The following is a 24,154-nucleotide window of genomic DNA, read 5'->3' as shown; positions in this document are numbered from 1 at the left end:
TATATATATATATATATATATATATATATATATATATATATATATATATATATATATATATATATATATATATATATATATATATATATATAGAGAGAGAGAGAGAGAGAGAGAGAGAGAGAGAGAGAGAGAGAGAGAAAGCAAAAGATGGCAGGAAGTGTGCAAAGGTTTTGGAGGAAACTTAGAGTATATGGAAGCCAAGGTAAAGATGTATGAAGGTAACGTTGAAGCAATTCTCCCCTATAGGAATGAAGAGTTGATGCTAAATACGATTGAAGGGAAGATGGTTAAAGCTGTAGAAATGATTTACTTAGAAGTACCTATTGCGGGAAGGACTGAAAGAGTGATGGATGCTGGAGACATATAGTGAATGTAAAGATATAGGTAAACGTATATATCACTGTTTTTTTAAACGGTTCGATCACTAGGAAAAGATGACGAAAGGGATGAACAGCTGAAGTGGAAGATGTTTCTGATAAGAGAGCCCCCAATAACCGTAAAACGACTGAGCGCGAACGAGATACACGTGAATAGTGCAGTTCTCCTAAGGGACTCAACAGCCTGCTGGTGAGTCTTCTATGTAGGTATATGAAGTAGCTAGTTTTCTGAAAGATTTTTGTACTGGGATTCTATCCATGATTCAGTAGTTTTGAGGGTGACTTGTAGTTACCTTGGCTCTTTCTTTTATTGGAACGGCTTAATGTTGAGTGCTTAAGAAGTAAACAGTATCTAAAGATAAAAGTTTAGGGGTCGAAGTATATTTGATCAGTGCATAACAAATTTGCAAGATATTTCCAGGGCATGACTTGATCATATGATTATGGTAAAGGTTTGCCAGCGTCACGTTAACCTTCTCATAAGCACTATGCCACCCGCTAAGCATTCCACCGTGTTTGTTGCTTCCCTCGTTTAATCTAAATCTTTTACTGTTACAACATGCTTGATATGATATCTACGTAATACCTTTCCTTTTACTTTTTTTCTGCAGAGATTTCTGAATATTCTAAAATTCTCTTCTTCCTCGTGTATCTCATTCTCTCTATATGATCTTACCACAGTAATGACCTTTCCTTTCACAAGAGTTCATTCTTTACCATGTCTTAATCGTTTCTTTATGTTTCTCTATTACATCTTTTTATCCTGCATACTAGATAAGACGGTTCATATTACTGATTTTTTCCTTTTAATCTTTCCTTAGCATCCAGCACCCGCATTTGACATTAGTGAATAGAAGTGAGACTGAAAATCTCTTTAATACGTTACATCCCACATTTCTTTAGGTAGTCTTTCCTGAACCTTCCACAGAACTACGCCTATGTCTCTGCTTCACTTTGTTTTAGATTTAAATCCTTATCGATTACTTTAATATCATTCAATTATGCTTTCAGATTTTATCGCCTGCATTCGATAAAGTATCTGTCGTACTCAGACCGTCATCATAAGAGTGCATTCTCTCCAGGTAGCATCTTTCTATTTGTTTCTCCTGATTAGAGAAAATTTGTTTAAGTGGTTCTCTCCTACATCTTCCACCTGTTCCTTATCTCTTATTTTGCATATTAAGTATGTCTCTATTTAAAGTGTCTCTTTTAAGTCCCGTTCATTTTAAACTCTCAGTTATAGCTTTGGTGTAAATTATTCCCGAGGTATAGTGAGCTGGATATTAAACGAAATTTGTTCCATAATATTTCTGAATATAAAGTGACGGTGTATGTGACGAAAATTTATATCTAGCCAAGTGTTATGAGCTTACCAGTCAGTTCCTACCCAATTATACCTTTCTTGATAGTTCCATGGTCATAATTACGAAATTTTCGTTGTTTCACAGCCAGGAAGTGGTTTAAATCCCACTGGGGACGAACCACTTATCACATATAATTCCCTGTCGATGTGAGTTGTTCCCGAGATTTAGTTAAATGGATAGTGAACGAACTTTGTGGAGTAATATTTCTGTATATATATATATATATATATATATATATATATATATATATATATATATATATATATATATATATATATATATATATATATATATATATATATATATATATATATATATATATATATATATATATATATATATATAATATATATATATATATATATATATATATATATATATATATATATATATATATATATATATATATATATATATATATATATATATATATATATATATATATATATATATATATATATATATATATATATATATATATATATATATATATATATATATATATATATGTATATATATATACATATATATATATATCTATCACTTATAATTCCCTGTTGATGTGAGTTGTTCCTGAGATATAGTGAAATGGATATTGAACGAACTTTTGTATACATATATATATATATATATATATATGTGTGTGTGTGTATATATATATATATATATATATATATATATATATATATATATATATATATATATATATATATATATATATATATATATATATATATATATATATATATACATATACAGAAATATTACTCCACAAAGTTCGTTCAAGCGCCTTCTACGTTGGTCATGATTTTCCCCTTTTAATTTAGTGAAAATAAGTAAATTAGAATATTTATCTCTCAAATATGAATTAACATACATTTCAAAAGAAGCCCTAGTTGTTTTGATGTTTTCACACCAAAGCGTTCCCATGTTTTCCCAGGCTCAGATAAGCCAGTGCAGGTATCATTACTAAATCTGACCTGACCCTAGTAAATGCTCCACTAAGGTGGCATTTCTCGCAGCCTCTTGCAAGCAGCACACCCCCTTTAAGACTTCCTTCTATTTTTACTAATGCTCTCAATTCCCCAGTCACACGTGCTCCTTCGTATTTTTCTGAGTTTCCCTTCCTTCCAAACCACCTGTGATGCCGTCAGGCGTCACCTTTCTTGACCTGACCTGCACCTGCGGCTCCGCCTGCTAACACCTGCATCTCCGCCTACAAAATCCCTAGACTCTCCCACCTAATAGTCTACCCCATTTTCTCTTGAACCCTTATCTGGCCACCAGACAATGACCTTTCCAGGTACTAGCTGGATTAACAGCACACCCTACAAGGAGGACAAAGGAGGAACCATTAATAAGAGGCTGTCAGAAGTGTCAAAGTACAACCGTCGTTTGCACCAATCTTGGTATATATATTGGCTTCAACAGACCCCCTTTTGCTAGTCACCTTCCAGACAACACAATGCTAGTGCAACCTGTGCCAGTCCCTCTTCAGAAGACACACTGCTAGTATAGTCTATGCTAGTCCTCCTTCAGGGGTCTCCCTGCTCATAGACACTCTACCCAACCTTCCTCTGAAGATACATTGCTAGTGCAACCTGTGCCAGTCCCTCTTCAGAAGACACACCGCTAGTATAGTCTATGCTAGTCCTCCTTCAGGGGTCTCTCTGCTCATAGACACTCTGCCCAACCTTCTTCTGAAGATACACCGCTAGTATACTCAGTACTAGCCACCTCTACAATGCCACTCTACAACACCATCCTCCTGGCAATCCACACATGCACACACATACAGCGCTAGTCAAATCTTACGCTACTCCGCTACTCTGCTCTCCTGACTTCACGCCTCTGGACACCTGATGCTAGCCGCCCCCGACAGACGTAACCCCTGCTGAATTACCTGATGCTAATGGCCAGAAGTTACCGAGAAACTACGCCCGAGTCCTACTTGAAGCGTTCCTACGCTGCTGCACTGAAGATTCACGTTCATGTATCCAGCTACCCACTTCTATGCGCTGTTGTCCTGTTAGCCCCCCAGTGCCCCTACCTTCGTCGTACTTCTCTTCTGTTGGGGAACCTTGAGTGACAACACTTCCCCTGACACCCTACTGCAGAAACTTGGTGCTATGATCTTCACGTATTGGTCACGGACCTAAGATCTGTGATTTCGAGTCCATGTTGTGTGAGATCAACTGTAGGTCAACTGTGCCACCTTCCTGCATACCCAGGTGCCATATCCAGTCAAGGTATGTGGACAATCGACAGTGCATACACTTTTCGCTCATCGTACCGCTTGCTGTGCATCTTTGGATTCTCCCCGAACTCTTTTTTGCTTGTTAGCCTAGAAAGGCTCAATGTATAAAGATTGGCAGTTGTGGCACTTTGCTTGAGTACATTTGAGGTACTTTGTGTAGCATAATTCTTGGATTGTGCTACGGAGCTCCATTGGTAACTCCTGCACATGCTTCATCTTCTGATTTAATTAGTGAATTATACTATTTAGTAGACATCCCAAGTTTACCTTCAATCCTTTTTCATTTATTGGCAATTTAAAGTATTTTTCACTTGGATCTTTTCTTTGTTCATTGGAGTGCTGCCCCCTTTCTGTCAGGTATAGTTCCAGAAATCATATTTTAGAGCCACTTTTTCTTCACACAGCAGTGTGACAATGACTATATATATATATATATATATATATATATATATATATATATATATATATATATATATATATATATATATATATATATATATATATATATATATATATATATATATATATATATATATATATGTGTGTGTGTGTGTGTGTGTGTGTGTGTGTGTGTGTGTGTGTGCGTGTGTGTGTATGTGTCTGTGTGTGTGTTTGTGTCCGTACAGTATGTATATATTAAAAATAACTCCGAACAAATATTATTCTGGTTACGCCTTGCTGTTACGGCGACGGAAATCAGAGCACTGCAGTTTTCCTGAATGTAATTGCAAAAATCAACTGATAATCAAAAAGGTACAAAAAAAATTTTAACCAGTTCCCACGTCTCTTTCTGTTTCATTAGAATGCCAAGGCACTCAGAAGTCGCCCACATAAAGATCTCTAATGAATATGACTTCAGATGTATGTGAAATGCAGGACAACTAATATTATAGATTCTGTAGAAAAATCTTGTAGCGTACGATAACTTTGAGCCACAATCAGGAAACTTTTATTTTGTTATCCTCTACGCTAATTTATTAGAAAAGCTCTGCTGTCGATCTCTGTGAATGTTTTTACCCTTATCTGTTGAAGGTAATCTACATCTTCTAAGTGAATGAATACTCCCACACCTGTAAAGAATAAGAAATAAAATAATTTATTTTTTTCACCCAGAAGGAGTAAAGATGAAATACTGTAGGTGTTTTATTTTTTACTTTTTGGTGACAGTGATATTGTGCCATTCATCATACCTTCCTGCAAGAAAGACGAGTAGTCATGGAAATTTATAACGTTCAAACAAGACATTTGAATATGAATAATGTCTGCTTTCTCTTTTTGATATTTTCATGTAAAAAGGCAAACGCTGAAACAGCTTCATATGAGCGAGGAAGGAATATTAAGCATTATATATATTATATATGTGGTTCGCAACCTTTTTTAACCCATGGACCCCTTTTCCTCTTAATTTCTTTTTTGATGGAACCCCATAGCCATTCCACATACACAAAAAAACTTATTCTATTTTTCACTAACAATAAAGTAAAGGAATTTTATAAAAATAAAAATAAAGAAATAGTGAATGATTATGCTTTATTTTGAAGGAAAACTAATTTAATGCAAATAAAAGTATTTAACAATTAAATTCTAGTAAATAATTCATAATAACCAGTTTAAGAGAAGAGGGCAACTAAGAAAAAATGCAGATTTATTCAATGAGATCCCTGTGGCTGATGCTGCTCAGCGATTTTTTTTTTTTTTTTTTTTTTTTATCCGGCTCCATAGATGTCAATGATAGTCGAAGATCACCCTTTTTCACAATGTCGAGTCTATCACGAGCTTTTGATAAATCCTGATACAACCAGGTAAGATGATGGAAAAGATATAACGTAGAGCTGTGCTTTATCCCAGAGTAGTGGGTACTTTTCAGCAGTGTCATTTGTTTTCCTTATATTATACTTCCCATCTTTGAATTTTGCGTGCAATATTTCATCACTTTGTAATTCAATGAGGGGTCTCCTGTAAAAAAATGCCTGCATCGGCAGCATTAACTTCAAAAGGAATTGCCACCCAAGCTGGTATATCCATCATGAGTAGGTCACTTAACCGATCTTACATATTTTCATGGAAGTTTTCCAAATATTCACCGTAAAATGCAAGGTCATCATAGCGGAAATCGCTGCTAATCGACGCCAAGGAAGGAAACTGTTCAAATGCACGACGTCTGATATTAATTTTGTGCAGCCGTAGTTTTCTCAGAAAAGTAGTAATAGCACATTTACTGGATATGAGATCAGAATATTTTCCTTGGAGCTGTTTATTAAGTAAATAGATTTTTTCAAATATACCTAATAAGTAAAATACATAACATTTAGTTGTGAGCAGTTGTTCTCCAAGCTAGGTGTTAGCCAGAAATAAGACAATAGAGTCCCAAAGTGCCATAAAACGATGAAGACAATTCCCTTTCATAACCACCTCACCTCAGCATGCATTACTAGGCGTTGAAGCTCTTCTCCATTTTCTCACGAAAGAGGCGATCTCGGAGAGAATTTAATTAATATGGTTAGCCACTTTTATCACAACGCTAAGGGCATCATGCTGACGTCAGCCCAATTGCTTTGCAAGTAAGTGTTGACGGCATATCACACAGTATATGCAAGATACTTCGGGGACAGCCTTTTTCAAGAGTGCAATAAAACCTTTGCATCTGCCAGTCATGGCAGTCATGGATGGTGCACCATCAGTAGCACATGCAATTATATTTTTGAGTGGAATATTCCTTTCCTTGAAATAAGTAACAACTTCATTAAAAATTGTTTCACCTTTTGTGTCTGTCCTATGACTTCTGGCAAAGAACATTTCCCCTTTGGGTCCTTGATCATCTGTAAATCTCACATATGCTAATAGAATGATTTCATTATCTCTTAAGGTAGATTCATCAAGTTGAAGGGCAAACTGTTTCACTTACAAATTAGCCATTAATTGTTTTTCTACATCCTCCGCCATTTCATCAATGCGGCGCGACGCAGATGAGTTGCTTAAAGGGATGGAATTAGTAATTTCACTTGCATTTTTTTATAACTGATAAAATTATAACAGACAAAATTGTCAAAATAGCTGTTTCACCAATATTATGAAGTTTTCCAGCCTTTGCACTTACCTTGCGAATTTCATAAGATGCCAGTAAACCATCGTTCATTTTGCTTACTTGGTTATTAAACCACTGAGTCACTGTTTTCCTTGTTTGGAAAATCATTACGGAGTTTTCTGAAGTATTCTACTGGTTGATTTTTCTTTCCTTTGTGCTTGGTCTCCAGATGGATTTTAAGCTTACAAGGTTTCATGCTATCATTTGAAAGTATATCCATGCATATGAGGCACATTGGTTGCATTATGTGGTGATGGAATATATCCGTAAGACAAATATTCAACAGAATACTATCGGCACTTCTTTGTTGGAGCAGCCATGGGTTATCTATAAAAAAAAAATTAATAGAAGCTGTTACAACATATATTACAGTTTTAATTAAAAATCATATGTAATTTGTTAACAAAAGATAAAGATAAAGTTGCATCAAACGCAACATAAATTTACATAAAATATGTTCAAAGTAAATGAAAATGTCAGGAGGTAAATAACAAAAACCAACTCTGCAAGTCATTAATTATTCTTATTTACTTTATTTTATTATCGTCATCACAATATGCATTTTTATATTTCTCAAAGTTTATATACATCAGATAAATACAAAATTACAAACTGAAGTTTAAAAAATAGTATTAAAAAAAGGAAATATATACTTTTTTTTTACATTGTTTCAAATTATAAAAAGATTGTAAGTCTATCTGCCTTACTATTCTAATAGCAAAAATAAAAAAAATAAAACTTTTTACTGACTAGATTAAATCAAATTACTGTAAAAATACTCAATTCATGTTAAATATACACACTTTGTGGTGGTTACTGTGCTAAATCATTCATTAAACTTGTCAAGGAGAAAGGTGGCATAAGCGTGCCACATCTCAGATCGCTCACGGCAGGCCAGCCGTGGGCATTTAATAAGCTGCTTCTGTCATTAAAGGTCCCACGGACTGTTCCTAGGGGACAATAGCCCGAGCTAGACACAAGGCCTAGCAATCTTCAACAATAACAGTCATTAAAGCACAATAAACCCTTTTGTCATCAACCGATATGGATGGTCAAAGCTCCCCATCGAGAGTGCGACATAGCCAAGCAAGGAAAATTATCTACAACATTTTGAAATATGTCACAGTAGAGAAACAGCAAGGTGGTCTGTTTATATATATATATATATATATATATATATATATATATATATATATATATATATATATATATATATATATATATATATATATATATATATATATATATATATATATATATATATATATATATATATATATATATATATATATATATATATATATATTATATATATATATATATATATATATATATATATATATATATGTGTGTGTGTGTGTGTGTGTGTGTGTGTGTGTGCGTGTACACACACACACACACACACACACACACACACACACACACATATATATATATATATATATATATATATATATATATATATATATATATATATATATATATATATATATATATATATAATTTTCTTTCTGCAATTATTATAAAATTATGGAGATGTAAACCATTTCATATATCAGCAAATTCCCTATTCACATAAATATTCATTTATCAAATATATTCACTATATATATAAAAATACAAATACATTTACACCTGTGCAGTATCAATTTTATACACACACACACACACACACACACACACACACACACACACACATATATATATATATATATATATATATATATATATATATATATATATATATATATATATATATATATATATATATATATAGAAATCATCAACACACAATCACGTGTGGAACAGAAATAAATTTCTGACTCACGTCGGGATCGAACCCAGGTCTCTCAGGTGGAAAGCAAGGGCGTTACCCACTGGGGCCATACAAGTTAGTTGGAACCTGAGAGCAACTGCACCCAAGGAATTACCTGGGCAAGCTAACTGCTTACATACCAGCGAGTTTTCCCCAACTTCCCGACACAGCAATGACCCAATAGACAACATTTCATTCGAATTATCCATTCTGAGTGAATAAGATAGAAATCATCAACACACAATCACGTGTGGAACAGAAATAAATTTCTGACTCACGTCGGGATCGAACCCAGGTCTCTCAGGTGGAAAGCAGGGCGTTACCCACTGGGCCATACAAGTCTAAAAGAAGTTGGAACCTGAGAGCAACTGCACCCAAGGAATTACCTGGGCAAGCTAATGCTTACATACCAGCGAGTTTTCCCCAACTTCCCGACTCAGCAATGACCCAATAGACAACATTTCATTCGAATTATCCCTTCTGAGTGAATAAGATAGAAATCATCAACACACAATCACGTGTGGAACAGAAATAAATTTCTGACTCACGTCGGGATCGAACCCAGGTCTCTCAGGTGGAAGCAAGGGCGTTACCCACTGGGCCATACAAGTCTAAAAGAAGTTGGAACCTGAGAGCAACTGCACCCAAGGAATTACCTGGGCAAGCTAACTGCTTTCCACCTGAGAGACCTGGGTTGATCCCGACGTGAGTCAGAAATTTATATATATATATATATATATATATATATATATATATATATATATATATATATATATATATATATATATATATATATATATATATATATATATATATATATATATATATATATATATATATATATATATATATATATATATATATATATAATTGATGTTGTATACACCTGTAAGTTTATTTTCATGCTTGTAAATAGTGAATATATTTGATAAATGAATATTTATGTGAATAGACAATTTGCTGATATATGAAATGGTTTAAATCTCCGTAATCTAATCTTATATTCATATATATATATATATATATATATATATATATATATATATATATATATATATATATATATATATATATATATATATATATATATATATATATATATATATATATATATATATATATATATAATTGATGCTGTACATCTGTAAGTTTATTTTCATGCTTGTAAATAGTAAATATATTTGATAAATGAATATTTATGTGAATAGACAATTTGCTGATATATGAAATGGTTTAAATCTCCGTAATCTTATATTCATTGCAGAAAGAAATTAAGTTTTTTTCAGAATAAAGCACCACAAAAATAAAAAATAAAATTATTGCATCACAATTTGAGAATCTCAAATATCAATATAAAAGCCTAAAATCATCAATCTTTTATATTAGTTATTCATAACTAGAGGTAGGATGAAGAATCTGAAGGAAAAATAGTTTGAATCCAACTACGAATTTTATGAAACACGAAAACTGCGTTCCAAGAAAAGCAAGACTTATTCGCTTCGCCCATAGGTTTATGAATCCCATGGGAGATTTGAGGGACAATTAGGGCTACAGCAAATGCATCTTTTTGGTTCTGAGCCCCTTCAACCCTCAAGGTAAAATAGACAGATTATAATCTCTCTTTGACCTTTGCCAGTAGAGAGAAGAGAGAGAGAGAGAGAGAGAGAGAGAGAGAGAGAGAGAGAGAGAGAGAAGGTAGGTATTCATCATGAAAACAAACATCTGAGGTCGCTGCCTGCTACCTGAGAAAAGATGGGCGATTTTTACCTCCGTTTGTTCTTGCAACTGTAAAATGTAAAGTTTTTCTTCTACTCTATTACCATAAAAATTCAAAGCTACACGAGTATTTTCACATTTAGTATTTTAATATGGCGCAGATTACTGTAGAAATTCCATTCCCAGTAATAGCAATTGTTCTGAGGTAGAATTGCTCTTGGGACCATTAAAATATCACCGTGAACCCCCAATTCGTTATTTTTTGTGTAGGCCCCCCGTAATTTTACATGGACCCCCAGGGTCCATGTAGACCCCGGTTGATAACCACTGTCATATGAGCGACGAAGGAATATTAAGCATTATCCTATGATCTGTAATTCTAACCTTCGCATGTGAACATTCGTGTGAACATTCCAGTGTATTTTCTTACCTTCACTTTTTAACAAACTTAGATATTTCTCCGTGTTCACATTAAATAATCTGGCATGTGGTTTCCCAAGTCTCTTATTTTGTTTGCTACACAAAACTATCTACAGTATTCTTTTATAATGTTCAACTTCATCAAGTAGGCGACATTTGATCATTATCAGGTAAACTGTACGTAACAAAGAAAAGCAAAACCGATAAAAATTTTTTAGAAAATAATTATTATCTAGAAGCTATAAATTTTATCGTTCTGGGTCATTGAAAAATCTAGCTAATCGGATTTTGTTCATATATCCTCCATATATCACTATAAAAATTAAGGAGATTTATATACATCAATCCTTACTTCTTCCATAATCCTGCTTTACTTATCCTGAAGACGGGTACCTTGTCTCAAATCATGAAAATAAAAAAAAAAGGTGGTACTTTTTTGATGGCTAACCGTCCGAAAATGTTAATGAAAAATAATGGTACCCTCAAATATGAAACATTTCAACCAGGAAAATATCTTCAGGCTATATTTATATAAGGGAGTGAATGAACATGAAATTAGATAACTGATAAGGCATATCTTAAGAAAATGCTCGGAAATATTATCACATGATTTGATAAGATTCCCTACAGCATATAAATATTTACAACAGGATTACTAACATCACAAAAATGTCCTGTTCAAACTTAAAGAAAATTGCATGAACCAGATTTAAGAATAATTCGGTAACCGCATACGAATATCAAGTATACGTGTCAATCAAAAACATATTCCATGCATTTATCATAAGCCTGTCTGTTAACATTTGAAATGACTGTGCGACATAATCTCTCCAGCAACGAGAATGCGCCGCACTTTCAAGACATGAAGAAAATGACTGCAGGTGTGACCCAGTTCTGCCGCTAACTGAAACTAATGAACTGATCAAGCATGCTAAATTTGGATGCTTCGACGGAAACTGACTGTAATTGACAAAGGAGTTTCATTTCATGTTGAAAGGACGCCTTCTATCACTAACAGTTCAAGAAAATTATTATTGTGTTTTATTTTCGTAAATAGAAGTTGAGGAAAACATAGAGGCGAATGTAATTACATTTCCATAATATTACGGCAATAATTTATACATATGAATAGAGCTATTTATTTTTGTCATTTTCCTTAACTATATTTTTAGATGTAGTACTCGTATCATTATCGTATTATTGCTGTTACACGGTAAAGAGTCAGATATTCAACTTCTATCAAATATCTTGCCTCGTATTTCAGATTCTTCTAGAGGGTCTAAGCCATCGATAAGAAGCTGCAAAGAAAAGAATGGACCAAAATGGAGCCAAACAAAGGTCATCATGGATGGAGTTCCCGGATGTTCCTAAAAATCAGTTCTAGAATTGACAAGAATATTTGGTAAGCTACTAGTAACTAATACATTATCCATAAACTGGAATAAAATTGAAAACGAGTAAATCGACACATTTATATATATATATATATATATATATATATATATATATATATATATATATATATATATATATATATATATATATATATATATATATATATATATATATATATATATATATATATATATATATATATACATATAAGTACATGTCATACTCTTCAGAAATGTGAGGTAAGATCACAATGAAATGCAAGTTACAAAACAGTATATTAAGATTATATATGTACAAAGCTTATAGCTTTCGCCCAACTGCTATAAGCTTTAGACATATGGTATATAATTTTAATATATACTTTTAATAAACTGTCATGTAACATAAATTCCATGTTGATATATATATATATATATATATATATATATATATATATATATATATATATATATATATATATATAATAGATAGATATATATATATATATATATATATATATATATATATATATATATATATATATATATATATATATATATATATATATATATATATATATATATATATATATATATATATACACACACGTACATCACAACGTTTATACTGGAAATCTGTAGGTAAACGATTTGTTTAATAAAATGGAAAAATGTAAAAGAGAGACTTTTACCGGTTAATTGTGGTACCATTCCGTGAGCCATGAAACCCAGCGTAAAGGACTCATAAAAATCTGCCAATACAGAAGCGATGCAGTTTAGCTTAAGAATAAGGACCGCCTCCGACAAACAGTTCTTCTTAATCTATTGCAAGAATCAATCGTAGTCACTATAAACCATCCATAACCAAAAAGAGAATTTCTTTGCTATAGGTTTTGCCCAAACCATAAAACGGTAAAACATGTTTTCATTATGTTTGTGCTGTCGTTATTTGATAGAACACAAACTACCAGAACAATAATCATATATTAACCTATAACTATATAGTGCACTAGCACTCATCCCACCATTGAGACACCTAAGGCATATTCCAACGGTTCTTTATGCTATCTAGTAAATTTGGTGCCTATCAAATGACCTGCTGTGATGTGCTGCAATTAGGACTGAGAAGGGGATTGTTTTAGCAAAAACTTGCTAGAACTCGAAGTTTAGCTGCCTTTGGAGCCACACCCAATTAATGGAAAATATATATATATATTATATATATATATATATATATATATATATATATATATATATATATATATATATATATATATATATATATATATATATATATATATATATATACATATATATATATATATATATATATTTATATATATATATATATATATATATATATATATATATATATATATATATATATATATATATATATATATATATATATATATATATATATATATATATATATATATATATATATATATATATATATATATATATATATATATATATATATATATATATATATATATATATATATATATATATATATATATATATATATATATATATATATATATATATATATATATATATATATATATATATATATATATATATATATATATATCTTTATGTGTCCGTTTCAAATATATAATTTACAGCATACCTTCCTTACCACCTGAAAATATTTCATAAGTTAAATCACTTTGTTTGCCGTCAATTGCGAATATGGAGAGATTAAACAAAACAAATAAAATATTGGTGAAGAAATGGAATCAACAAAAACACAAGGAACCCGAGACAAGAATGTTTGAATAGAGCCTAGATAACACCAAGTTTTTTTATAGGTAGTAATTTAGGACCATCTTTGTTGTGCATTTTAAATTGCATAAAATATGTTTTTAAGTTTTAGTGTCAGATTTGCTCAAGAACAATGGAACTCAATATGCCAGTTACATTCATTACGAGAGCTACTTCAAACAGAGATCATCTTTGCTCTGTCACTCGTTCCGTTTAATTTCATCGTGAGTAGCTATAAAATGGCTACGAAAAAGCTGGAAAATAAAAAGAAAAAATTCACGAAGAGGGTATTCAGACCAGCCATTCAAAAGTAAAAATCTAAATAGTTACCATGAAGATTTCATTTTCAAACCTTCATCCAGATATTGTATGAAGTGAAATAAAACAGGCAATCAACGTTTTTATTTCATCTGGAAATTATAGCATGATATTACAAATAGACTGCAGAAGAGGGTACATATGAAATAGAGAAGAAAACAAGTAAGAGGTAAGACTATCGCCATAGAAACGAGAGGACTAAGCAATTACGTACCTTCCCCATTTTTGTAGCAAAGATATGGAAACCTCCTCCATACACTGCCTAGACCGACCACATATCCCGAAGGGGACATGACATAATCGCACTCGGTGTCCCAGATCGCTCGCTTCACTGCCACCTCGTCCGTTCCAGTCTTTATTTCTTTGCCAGGACGATTATCCTCGTCGACGTCGTCAGCTCTTCCTTCTTCCCTCGGGAAATGTAGACGAGCCGTTTCTTTGGAAGAAAAAACACAAATGTCGTCTCCGCGGTGCAGGATCCATGTCAACTGTTCCTTCAGATTTTTCACAAGGTTTCGGGTGACTGCGCCGGGATTCTTGTAGTTTAGGGAAAACATATTTTACTTGGAACATATATTTTTACACAAGTATGTATGTATATATATATATATATATATATATATATATATATATATATATATATATATATATATATATATATATATATATATATATATATATATATATATATATATATATATATATATTAGAGAGAGAGAGAGAGAGAGAGAGAGAGAGAGAGAGAGAGAGAGAGAGAGAACTTGGGACCCTGTGGTGTTTTTTCCAGTTAAACAACAAATATTATTGAAGATTTATAACGAACACTAGTAATGTAAATTCTTCCCTTTGTTAGCTCTTCTAAAATCAGCACAGAAAAGCAGACTCATAGGATAAAAGAAGGAAATTATATACATATATATATATATATATATATATATATATATATATATATATATATATATATATATATATATATATATATATATATGTGTGTGTGTGTGTGTGTGTGTGTGTGTGTGTGTATACACACACACACACACACACACACACACACACACACACACACACACATATATATATATATATATATATATATATATATATATATATATATATATATATATATATATATATATATATATATATATATATATATATATATATATATATATATTAAAGATAGAGAGAGAGAGAGAGAGAGAGAGAGAGAGAGAGAGAGAGAGAGAGAGAGAGAGACCTTGGGACCCTGTGGTGTTTTTTCCACGCTTCTTTAAAATAAGTGAAGAACGAAAACAGTAACCTGAAACTTCATTTAGATACTTTTGTTTGAATGTCTAGCATTCCGTAGTTTTTCATAGTCCTAATCTAAATTAAGTTATCGTTTTTGACAGATGTTAGGAATAAAAACCAGGGGAGAGAGAGAGAGAGAGAGAGAGAGAGAGAGAGAGAGAGAGAGAGAGAGAGAGAGAGAGAGAGAGAGAGAATCATTAGCTATTATGAAAGCAGGAGAACAAGTAATACGTAATATTTTACGTATTGAACATTTGCTTATTTTGTATTTTATATAGCTGCTATTTTTGACAAAAAATCTATTTAGTGGTAATTAATTTTAGAGCGTGATGTATTAAACTAGATATATCACATTATTTATATTAGTGTATTCAGAAGTTATGACCAGCACAGTATTTCGATAGTTTTCAAAAACATATTATTTAAGGGTATCTCAGCGAGTTAAAACCTAATTTCTCAAATCGTGATGAATGAAATTAACCAATGCAAATGCCTTTTTTTTTTACGTATGACACCTGCCACTTATTTTCGTTGTCTTATTAACGCCTTTGTTTTCTTAGTTAGACGTATATTTAAAGGATCTTGGTTAAACCCAGCTGATTCTTACAAGACGCAGGAGAGAAGTGATCAGTCCTCTGCTGGGACTCAGCTTTAATTTACTCGCCAGCTGCTAAGAAACGTCGGTAACCATGAGCAACTAGTGGGGTAGCTTTATCAATTTAATGTACAGTAGTTTGTGTCCGTATAGCATGCACCCAAGAACTTGAACAACAAACAGAATTGAAGTCAGTATTCAATTCATTATTTTTATTTACTTATTATTGTCTTTGATATAATTCTTGACTTACTTGAACAACAAACAGAATTGAAGTCAGTATTCAATTCATTATTTTTATTTACTTATTTTCGTCTTTGATATAATTCTAGACTTAGGAGAAAAATTTGTGAATTAGCTGATTTCACCAAAAAAGAAACTTAACCACGAAGATTTAAAATGTGTCTAAAAACATCGCAATATTTACGTTATAAAAAAATATTTAAGGTAAGATACCATTCAGTGAAAGCGACCATAAATTAAAAATAATCTCACTAAATACCGACGCCACCGAAACTCTCCGAGGACTTTCGCTTAAGCCTGTGACTGAATTACTTGAACAATGAATCAGTTTAGTTTTGCAGTTGAACATCCAATATTATTTGAGATTTATAACGAACACTAATAACGCAAATTCTTCCCTTTGTTAGCTCTACTAAAATCAGCACAGGAAAAGCAGACTCATAGGATAAGAGAAGGACATTAATTACAGCCGAGAAAAACGGTAGGAAGACCGTTAGCAAATTCAGAAATTTCTCATTTTGTATGTGCAGTAGAACTAGAAAGGTAATAAATTTAAGTTATGAGCCGACGGGACTTCATTTCGGTTGTAAAACACTTTCTATATACACTCCATTTAATAAAGTGAATATTGCTGGGCATTGCATTACAATTTTATATATACAGTATATATTTACACACACACACACACACACACACACACACACACACACACATATATATATATATATATATATATATATATATATATATATATATATATATATATATGTGTGTGTGTGTGTGTGTGTGTGAGTGTGTGTGTGTGTCGGTGTGTGTGTTATTATTATTATTATTATTATTATTATTATTATTATTATTATTATTCAGAAGATGAAACCTATTCATATGTTATGGGCCCACGCCCATCAAACATACACAAGTCTCTTAAAATACAAATAAAGTCACTAACGACCAAGTCCACAATAGGTGGAATGGCCGCAACAGAGTGTACAGAGATGGAATCAAGGAGGATAAGTAAAAGCTGAAAATAAAACTTAATATTTAATACAAACTTTTTAGAAAGAAATGACCACTGAGCCTCTTACAAAATACATTAAATGAACACAAAAATCAACCACACACTGAAAACATCGAATAACAAACACTCTTACACCAAATTAAGATAGGCTATACAATTACACTTTAAAGAGAGGGCCCTGAAAGTAATAGGATGTCGAAAAGACAGAATAACCTAACTTAATACAGACTAAATGTTTATAAAAAAACTGCTTCCCTTAAGTGAGCTGTAAACAGTAGAAGAGGCAAACGCAGCCTTCAAATCACGGGTCGAGGGGCATAATATATATACTCGAGACCTTACAAACATAGGCAGTATTACTGAACCAGGGCGTAGACAGAAGATAGAATCACTTTAACGTCGCAAGACGATCAACGGACACGGCCGTCCGACAGGCAATCACACCTTACCAGTTGGCAGAGAGGTCCCTTGGCAGTGTTACTGGACCAAGGGCGTAGACTGAAGAATAAATCAATCTCCCAAAGCAGCAGCAACTGATGAAAGGCAGGTATCGTAATCCAGAGATAGTTCAAAATCAATCAAGAATAAGGCAGGCCCACACAATGCTAAAAGGTCCAGAAAACAAGGCTCAACCTTCGGGTTGAGTTGACCCGTTCTCCATTAAAAATCTTCATTTGGTAGATTCTCCAAACGCAAGGTGATTTCGTTTTTCGTCCACTGGGCCGTGAGATGATGTGCTCGACTCGGAGGTTAAGTCTAGGGATACTCAACTTGGGGCTACTGGTCATGGGAAATCGGGTAACCATAAGGCCCTTCGGGATGGTAATGCTGTTGTCTTCATTGCCTTCACAGAATGCCTAAGTTCGGGAGAGATGTGTTGACAAGCAAGTCTAGAATCTAGTCTTAAAGAGGCTGACATTGGCCTAGTTCTTCAGATGGTTCATAATTACCGGTGCTGTACTGGGGTGATGTGGTGGATGTTGACCTAATACTGAAGTGTTTAAAAGTACTGTTTTGAGGTAACTACTAAGGGCAGTCGGGTTTAGCATAGCAGCGAGTCAGGTTCCCGGCAGCTTTAGCAACATGGAGTCTTTGTTGGAGCAGCAGGTATTCCTTACCTGTTGGCCTCATCAGCTGAAGGATGGTGGGACAGCTAAATCATAGCCTTCCTTCCGTGGATCTTCCTGTATAACAGCAGACGTGCTGTTTCGACGTTTCTCCTGTAATTCATCTGTATTGATGACTGTGTTCCAGTTGAGCAGTTGGTGGCTGCTTTGGTGTCTTCACAGGAGTTCGTCTGATCACATTCATCCTCTTTGACAGCTGGGTCTGTCTCGACGTCTCTGTGGAGATAGTCTGTTTTTTTTTGTATTGTGCTACCCTTAGTGTGCATTTGTGTATGCTGCTTTAGTATGTTGTTTATGTTGTTTATTGTTAATTATGTTGCAAGCTGTGCTTTCCTATTATTTATGCTGCCTGTTGTTTATTTGTAATGTATGCTGCCTGTTGTTTATTTGTAACGTAATTACTTGGTTATGTGATGTAGATGAAGTGTTTGTTGATTTGTATTTTATTGTTGTGATCATTATGTTTATTCATTGTTATTGATGTTACTGCTTTTTGGTAGAGAAACTCAGTTTCAGCTACATTTATTTTTGCTTTTGACTGACTCTGTTAACTGTGATTTATTTAATGCCAAACCTGGACTCATTTGTATATATGTATATAACTTTGTTATAATAAATTAGTTTAAGGTAATTTTTTTGTTTCTTGTTCAGCTCCTTCCTCCTTTGTCTGCCTCAATTTCTGCCAGTCATTCCAGTCCCGTAACTTTGTTTGTATTTAAGAACCTGCTGAACCAAAAGTGGTTCATAACAGGGGCCATTGACGTGAAATTCAAGCTTCTAAAGAATATGGTGTTCATTAGCAAGAAGTAAGAGAAGGTAAAGGGAAATACATAAAGAAGAGATCCCACTTATTAAAAAAAGAAAAATAAAGTAATAAATTAATAAATAGATAAAAATGCATTAAAATTCAAGGAGAATAGCATTATAGTAGTAATGCATTGCATCTTCGCTTGAACTGCTGAAGTTCCAATTGCACGACATCCTCTTGGAGGCTGTTCCACAGTCCAACAATGTGAGGAATAACGGAATTCTGGAACTGAGAACTTCGACAGCGAGGCACATTTACTGCATATTGGTGGTGCTGTTCAGCGAATCTAGTTACTCTCGGCAGATAAAGGGGATCAGGGATCAATTGTGAATGTGAAAGATCTCTGTTGAAATACAACTTACGAAAAAGTGACAAACAAGAGAACACTCGACGATGGTCCAATTCATGGCTGCTACCAGTAGGAAACAAAAATCTACCACCACGAACCGCTGTCTAAAAATTATGAATCTCTGGCAGAAGCAAACATCCACACCGGGGAACAGCATTCTAGTAAAGGTAGCACAAACGACCTAAAACAGGTTGCATTGATTTTATCAGTTTTACAAATATATGAGGCCTTACTAACAATTTCTAACTTTCGTGCGGTATTTGCTGAAACTTTCATTAGACGTTTCTCGAAAGTTATATGTGAGCCAAAAGTTACACCTAGAATAGTTAGTTAAAGCTTCAGACTCATTCAGTAAAGTTTCATCTATCTGAAGGGGAGGATGGGGTGGGGAATCTGTATGAGATCTGCTAATCAATAGTATTTTTTTTTATTTGAGTTCAACCTCATACACCACCGACTACACCATTCCCTGATCCGGTCCATGTCCCGATTGAGTATGAGGGAAGCTTCCTTTATCATAAGTGGAGACTTTACTACACCCACAAGTGTTGCATCATCGGCATACTGAACAATCTTGTTTTCCAGGCCACCGACCATATCACTTGTATATAATAAAAATAACAGTGGACCAAGAACACTGCCCTGTGGAACTCCAGACAAAATGGCCTTGGTTCACTAAAGATTCCGTCCACAGCAACTCGCTGCTGCCTACTTGTAAAGAAATCTTGACGCAATCTTAAAACATATCCACCCGCTCTAAGATTCTGAAGTTTATGAATAAGTGCCTTGTGATTTATTAAATCAAAAGCAGCACTAAAATCTGTTTGAATTATTCTGCACTCAAAAACCAGTTTCAAGGTTCCCTAACTAAGATCTGTTGTTCGACCAGTGAATAATTAATTTCAAATTGTACATGGCTTAGGAAACAATCTTACCATTATCATTCCATTTCAATTATGTTACATAACAACAAGAAATCACATCCAAAGTACCCATAAGAATGATCAAGTTTACATGTTTTTTTAATGCAAAGAACAGATAAACATAAAGAATTTGTGTCCATATGATCATAACAAGGAAAACTTAGAAGCTGTATAATTTTCTGAAATGGGATGCCATTTGTCTTAAGAAATAATATATAGACATTAAAGCGCAAATACACACAGAGAGAGAGAGAGAGAGAGAGAGAGAGAGAGAGAGAGAGAGAGAGAGAGAGAGTCTCCTATATTTAAATAAAGCGAAGAAAATTTCCATGTTTTTTCAAAAAATAAATACCATTTACAAGTTTTAAAATTTCATATCGATAACTCGAGACTCGGGTACTCTGATGACATAACTTTAATGTGAGGGAGATAAAATCGATAGACTAAAACAGACATGTTTAATTAACCAATGACAACATACCAACGGAATTTTCCTGAGGGAGGCGATGTTTTCAGGATTTTTCTCGTGCTGTTGTCAGGGGAATTCTGCTGACGTGTCCCACCTACATTAAGGCTTTGGTGACGAGGTAGTTTATTGGTGAAATGTTGCAGGATACTTTACTAAAGGCAAGTTTCTAACGTATTTGTCTCAGCGGATGAATGCAATGACAAACAATATTCGATAGGTTAAATAATTTAGTATGAAGTTAAAGAATTCCTCTTCTCTTAACGAACAGTTAAAAAAATTCGTTGCTAAATATTTTGCGAAAAGAGAGAGAGAGAGAGAGAGAGAGAGAGAGAGAGAGAGAGAAAAGTAATGAAACAGAATACTGTGCTAGCAGCTCCTTGTAAAGATATAATTTTAAAAAGAAACAAGAAATCCTTTTGGTATTTTATAGATCACATGGAAGAAATGAATATGATTTTTTCTTGAATGATTTAATAAGGCAAAGTCAATCTGCCTATTATGAAAAAAAAAATATGTATATTTTTTTTTATATTTCTGGCATTAATGGCAAACACCATATATAACTGAATGATAAACCTACTTATTATGTGGTCACTACATCGCTAGATTAATCTATTTATATAAATCATCCTTTTTATGTTTCCATTATGTGAAGGCAAATGTTAAAATAGGCCAAGTTTTGACGATTACAGCAAACGTATGGCAACATTTGTGTGTCCAATAAATACTAACTATCATACCTTCAAACAGAATTTGAAAATTTTTATCGCGTGACTTGATTCCTGTTTTGAGGCGGATTTACACAGCATGATTTTTAACCTTATCTGTTGTGATGATTATTGCAGAGGAGAACGTCGGAAAAGCAATAATTTTAAGTACACCGTCTCTGAAAAAAAACAAATAAGCCAATCTGGATCTGAGTACCTTCGAAATTTATTAGGTGGTGATTGAGGTAGTACATTTTTCAAAAGATGATTGCGAATAATTGTCTAAAAAGCATCTTTTCTCTCAAGCGACTAAATTAGACAACTAGAGTGTTATTAAGGATACTGAATATGGGAAAGAATAAAAAGAATCTGTGCTTTTTTAAATATAAGATGGCCCCCACAAGAAAAAAAATCAACATGCAAGTAATGAACCATTTGACTCCAGCCATTGCTTTGGTGTTCCTTTCTAGGTATCAGGGGCTAATGAGGGCCAACATTGCTGAGATACTATTTCCTCTCAAGCTACACAATTGGTATTGATTTTGGAATAAATCTCCGGAACACATAAAAACATAGTGTATGGATGCCATTAAATTCTTAATTCCTTAAGACTGTCTTTCGTCAAGAATTTCAGTATGGTCACTATATAAATAAGTTCTTTTACATTCTAGTAACTACTTCAATCCATATCAATTTACTTGTCAATCTAAATTTTGTAATGCTCACTAGAACTGTTTCCAGGTGGAATAGATTCTGCCGGGTGCTTATAATTCTAGTAAGTAGACTATTTAAAAATTTCATAATCTAAATAGTTTGTGAAACGTTTCTCTGCTCTCGAACATTAAATGAAAGAAATGCTTTTTACATCAGTGCACATCCAAGATAAAAGTGACTTTTTCTTACAAGTCTTTTTGGGAGTATTGACATGACATCTGATATTTACTAATTTTGGGGATAATGCAAGTTCTAAATTGGTTCTAAGCAAACTTACAACACACAAATGGGCAGCACAAATGGCCCTGTAAACAAATTTTTGTACGACATTATCAGATATGCTTTGGATCTCTATCTAGAGTTAACATGATGCTGATTACTATACTAATCTGAGAGGAAGCGGGAAGCAGATATGTTCTCCTGCCCTTTAACTAGGATGTAATTATCACAGTTGAGAATTATAAGGGGGAATTCATTGACTTCCTGTCAAGGCAAATGACTAACAAAACTTAATCTTAGCCACCTGCTGACAAATATTTGATCACTGCTTTAAGATTTAAAAACAACCTCAAGGCTCTGACCGCAGTCCCTCACAATCAGCAAAAAAGAACGACGACACAAGGACAACACTTCATACAGAAGAGAATTCTCGCTATTACCAAAGTATTCTTATCCACTATCTGGATACTGGCGTTTGATTTTTGCTGATTACTTTTCTTCTTAAAAATCAAGACAAATTAATAGTCTATGTCTTGGGCACGAACAAAAAACGACAAATTATTCCATTACATGCAGTCAAACAGTTAATCCTCGGCAGCAAAAGTGGAACCTTTCCAACTTTCAGTTCTGTAAGTGGGTGTGACATAGTAAGAAAATATTATTATTGGCCGCAGTAGGAACACTTTTCAAAAGATCCTTTCGGAAAATCCTTCCATGTTCACTCAACTAGGTAAGTGCCAAACTCGCCATTAAATTCGGGCAAACCGGGGAAAGGTTCTGTCATTCTCAAAAGAAATGTTAATGAAGTTATAATTAAAATTATGATTCAGCAGGTGAAAAAACTTTGTTAAATTTGCTTCCTTGGAAAGGCAGAATTTTTTTTTTTATTTATCTGTGTTTTACACTTGGATATCAACTCACTGCAATAATAGTGAAACACCCCAGTTTTAGAACTGCAATGTTAGGAAAGAAACAAGAAAAAGATTTTCAGTTAAACGCGAATAGGAGGATTAACGCGCATTAACTTGTTAGGAAAGTGTTAAAAACATCAAAATGAAACAGTAATGAAAGAACAACATGTGACAAAAATTGTGACAACAATGAGGGACTTCACTAAAAGTAGGAAATTAGCCATCAAGAACCATGAATGGTAGCAGTTTGGACAGATAAGGACATCGGTCAGGAAAGGTAATGCA

Source organism: Macrobrachium rosenbergii, chromosome 41 (genome assembly GCF_040412425.1).
Source record: "Macrobrachium rosenbergii isolate ZJJX-2024 chromosome 41, ASM4041242v1, whole genome shotgun sequence".
Classification (NCBI taxonomy): domain Eukaryota; kingdom Metazoa; phylum Arthropoda; class Malacostraca; order Decapoda; family Palaemonidae; genus Macrobrachium; species Macrobrachium rosenbergii.
This window is presented reverse-complemented; position numbering follows the sequence as displayed.